Here is a 5,594-nt window from a genome sequence, read left to right as displayed (position 1 = left end):
ATAAAGTGGAACTCAACGAGCACGCTTTCTAAAAATACAGACTTTGAAAACTGTCTGCTGATCGCTGAAAAATAAACTTGGAGCTTAATCTCATGTTCTGGAAAATTATGCTCTGTTTAGATTAGTAATCATTTAGTGGCGACATTTTAGTAGTTAATCATTGGTTATCTTTTGGTAGAAAATCAGTAGAAAGAATTTCAGTAAACCAGATCTGACAAAATAAGTTATATCAATCATTGTTATCAAAAACTTTACTTTTTTTCCTTCATGAGTATCAACAGCTTTCTTTGCGAAAATAAAGAAATAAAATTGTATGAAAATTCTCTTTTTCCCATTTCATGTAGATTTTCTACATGAAATAAGAAATACAATCATATCATTTTCTTATTTCATAGTTAACAAGCAGTTTTAAAAACTTTATATATAACAAGTAAAACGTAGGGTTTCAGTATCAGATAACTGCCACCGTATAAAATAAATCTATGACAGAAAAATTATTCCAAAAGATAACTTAATTAACTGTTGATAAAAATCGCAATTATTTTTACCCTAATTTAAAAAAAAAAATTCATTTGCTGTTTATGTAAAAAAGGGATATGCTGTAGTTCACTTACATAAAAGACGCACGCGCGCGCACACACTCACAAATCGAAATGAAATGTCAGAAATAGGCAATTGAAAATTACACAAATAAGTAATTAAACAAATTTTTTTGCTGGGATAAAAAATATAGTTATAGCCACAGAAATATAGAATCCTTCTCTTTTTTCCCTTTTCCACACAAACATGCAATAAATGTAATTTGAGAAATTTTATACAAAACAGTCGCCTTTGGTGACCAGCTGGCACGCCAGCAATATTAGTTATGTTTAATGCAATTTAAATCGCTTACATATAACTTGATATCAATGATTCCGCTAAACTGTCTGATATTAAAGTCGTGTTTTTTTAATTGTCTTACTTAAATTTTGTTCTTTATTTACATGAATCTTATTAAAGAACAATACTATAGTGTTTTATAAATGTAAATATCCGGTTCATCTATCTCCTGAATTTTGTGGAGCTGCAATTTTACTTTTTTTTATTTGTCTTGTAAATTGTACATATTTGTCTTAAACGGAATTCTCCTTTAGCTTTCAACAATGGAATTAAGTACCGCTATTAAATATTGGATTAAAAAAAGAAAAGGGTTTGAATTTCTTGATAGTAATGTAATCTATTGTTAGAAATTAGTCGAAAAATATTTTTTAAATAATTGCCAAAATTTAGGAAAAATTTGTATGATTATTAAATTGATACATTAAAAAGATATTTTTTAAATTTTGGAATTGTGTAAAATTTATTTTTGGGCATTAATATTTTCGGGACATGCCAAAATTTTACTTAATTTTAATTAATTGAAATTTTAAAATAATCTATCTGAGATGCATATTTCCACCTTCCAAAGTATATGTATGCAAAATTTAGAAGTTATCAGCCAAACGGTCTAGTTTGTAAAACGCCAACACACACACACATACACACCATGACCTTCGTAAAACACACACACACACACATCCATTTTTATTAGTAGTAGAGATTAGTGGCAGACAATTTTCCATGACGCTTCTCCTCCCATGAGAAACTAGCACATAGCTTGATATCTGTTTTACTAAATGTGGTATGTTATAAAGAAATAAAAAAATTAACAACTGCGCACCTATTAATCATAGATCTATTTAAAATCACCACTGAGGCATTTAATTAAATGCATGAATTTAATTAAGGGCTATCTAATTAAAAGTAAAAATACACAGATTATCAATTTGAAACTAAAACAATGATAGAATGAAGCATTCAGCTAAAAATAATTGCAATTTAGCAGCAATTATCACATCAGTTATGCTGCTTTTTTTTTGCCTTCAATAGAAAGGAATTGTAATTAAAGAATAGGAATAATAAAATAGGAATTGTAAAGGAAAAAAAGGAACTGTAAATACCATTCAGAGTTTAAAAATATTAATGAGAAACGCTTGTATGACATGTAATAAGACATGTAATTTAAGTAGGTGATATTTTATATGATAAACTGATTTCATGTGACATTACCAACATGATAAATTCCCATTTTTATCTAAATACGACATTAAATTTTGCAATCTATAACACAATATGCATACTTTTGTCATCAAAGATTTTATGCTTTGCTATAATAGTTTTATTATATTATACATATTTTGCATAGATTTTTTTGAGTAAAAAATTATTAATTATTATTCAACCTTTGATTTTTATAAGAGAAAAAAATGATAAAAAGACGATTGTAATGTAAATACTTTCCAAATTTTGAGAGAAAAATTCTGAGTTATTTAAATTAAGGAATGAGAATCGAATCGAAGCCTATGTTATACTAAGCATGAAATCTTGAAAGAGTTTTCTAGGAACACTGGTATGCAAATTGATTAATAACAAAAAAAATTAATTAATTATTTAAATAATGAATTAAAGATACCATACACTCAAAAATAAACTTTCCTGCATTTTATTTCAAACTTACTATAACAAGGCTTATGAACAACGAATGATTTGAATTTAAGAAAACCATATCATTAAATTAGGCAATGTTATAAAAGAATAAAAAGTTTGAAAAAATCTTGAGGCTCTACTGTCAGAGATAGAGTTATATTTATGAAAGAAAACCTAAAATAAAATAATAAAAAACATAGATAATATAAATAATAGAAAACAAAGATATTTTTTATTTCATTCTTTTGCAACAAAAGAATCGTTCTTACCGTTACGAACAGAAGATCTCGATGCGCAGTAGATTCAAAATATCAGTTGTCTCTGCCACTTTGCGTTTTCCCTAAGTATAAATTAACACCATTGTCGAGGATAACTTGAGTTGAGTGAGACGTTTCGTATTCATACTAGAGATAATTCAGCTATTATTAAAAGAGAAAAAACAAGAAATATGTGCTATCGGATTTTTTTTTCCATGAAATGACACTCCTAATGATTTACTTAAGTAATCATTAGGAGAATTACATTAAGTAATCATTATAAGAATGCATATGCAATATTCATTGCATATGCATTCATGTAACAATTATACGATACTTGTCATATTATCGAATCTACCATTTCAGGAATCCATTAAAATAACGATTTAACCGAACAGAGTCTGGATTTACAATGATTTATATTTAAGTGGAAAACATACAATATATTAAATTATTTGTAACCTTATTTTGAGCTAAAATAAAAAAAAATTGTAAAAACTGTGGTAGTATATTATGATTCATGAGTAGCATCAATATAAAATACTTGCAAAGTGTATTCTTAAAAATATTCAATTAAATAACAATACTTAGAACAATCTAAAATCTTATTTGTTTGAGTATATATTCGGAACAAATAATTATACAAATAAAAAGTATATTCTAAACGAAATAAGCAACAACTATTAATTAAAAAATAATAACTAATAAGAATAAGATTAAATAGCTTATCTTTATAGTGATGTGTTAATGATATACTATCCAGCTTTAGTTATTCACCAATAAATTGCAACATGGAATTTAATAGTAACAACAAAAGAATTTTCTAATAAAAAAGGACATAATTGCTCTTATCTATACTTATACAAGCAGACCCGGCCACTCGTTGCTGTGGCTAAGGTTTTTGTTATATTACATAGTAGTAAACTATTCAAGGGAAACAGTAGGAGAACACGGTCATGGGAACCACCACGCTTTTTTACACAGATGCCATTTGTAAAAAAACATGGGGACCTACATGATTGATTTTCTACTACCGTTGATATTGAGCAAAAATCAATACAAAAAAAAAATCTAAATTTCTTTATTTTTTGTATTCAAGTTTGTAACAAATGAGTACATTACAAAGTTGTTAGTAAAAAACACGTACACTTAAACTTATAAATGAGGTAGGTAGGGCAGATAGTTTTAAATCTTTGACAATAATGTTTATTATTTTGAATTATAAATACTTTTAATTTCAATTTAATTTAGCACTAATCGATGCACAATATTTTTGGTTAACCTGTCTTTAGCTAACACAAATAGATTTGACGGTTTTCCTACACGTGAACATGCAACATATAGTTGCCCATGAGAAAAACATGGATTTTCCAAATCTAAATCACAAATGGACATTGTTTGGCCTTGAGACTTATTTATAGACATGGCAAAAGCTAAACGAATTGGAAACTGTAACCTTTTGAAGGGTATCGTAGATTCTGATGGTATCATCGGAATACGTGACAACAGGACCACTTCTCCTTTAAACTTTCCAGTTAAAATGGTAGCTTCAAGTATATTTCCGGTGATCTTTTTGATGACCAAACGCGTACCGTTGCATAATCGTGGTGGATTCAAATTACGCAGGAGAATAATAGGTGAACCAATCTTTAATCGAAGATTATGTGGTGGCATATCTAGTGAATTTAAAAATTCATTTGGAAAATTTACACTATTATTTTCATCAAAAACAGTATCGATTGATTTAAAAGACATCAGATGGCCTGGTAACAACTGTTGTATTTGGAAGTTCATTTCGTCAACATCAACATTTTTGGCTGCCAAAATAGCCCGATCACTGAATCAGTTATGATTGTATATCCGGAAAAATACTCTGAATCAATTCATTTTTTCCCTGAAGAACAGTGCAGAAATTGTCTGGCAGTTTAATGCATTGCGTATTTGGTTGCAGTTCTATTTTACCGTTCCCAATATCTAGTAATTGTTCAGAAAATATTTGTGCTGATGGATCATTTTGCAATTGTACGCGCATGTTTATGGCCAATCGAAGTGTTTCAACACTTCGCCATAAGAATGATTGTTTTAAGCATGCATTTTAATTAAAGCATGCATTTTAATTGTTGAACAATGAAGCACTAATAATTAAAAAGCAAGAAGAATTCCACTGTATTACTTTTACTATAATATGAATTCAATTTATACTTTAGTCTAAATAACACGTGGTCGGCTATGCTAATAACAAAAATTGAAAAAGTAAGAACAATTGAATTTCATTGTATTGCATTTACTACGAAATAAATTTAACTTATACTTTAGCCTCAGCAACACTTGGTAGTTATGCCATTAAATTGTAGCTTATGTGAAACGTTGGTACTTTTAACACAGCGCCATCTGTTAGAATACTTACTCAATCCAGTCAACAGATATCGCCATCTGTTAGAATCGCTTGGAGTTAACAGATAATTGTGACTGTCAAATAATGAACAAATAATTTGTTCCTTCTTAATACCTTCCTTCTTAGTTTTAACCCTTTATGATGTATAATAAATCCTCTAACTTCAGTGATACAGATTCTGGCTTCCTCAGCTTAAAGGAAAGAATTTTTTTTTAAAAAAAGTTCTATATTCCACACATGAAGTTGCCATGAGATTTATTCCGTCATTGATACATTTGTCTGTTGCAATAATTCAAAATTCATTTACAAAATGAAATCAGTTTCAGAAATATTTATTAAATAATGATAAGCATTGTAGCTGAAGTGAATGATAGCTGAGTTGATGATAGCTGACATAACTTGATACGTACATGCAGTTTATTAGTAAAGAAATGAAA

Source organism: Argiope bruennichi, chromosome 1, assembly GCF_947563725.1.
Source record: "Argiope bruennichi chromosome 1, qqArgBrue1.1, whole genome shotgun sequence".
Lineage (NCBI taxonomy): Eukaryota > Metazoa > Arthropoda > Arachnida > Araneae > Araneidae > Argiope > Argiope bruennichi.
This window is presented reverse-complemented; position numbering follows the sequence as displayed.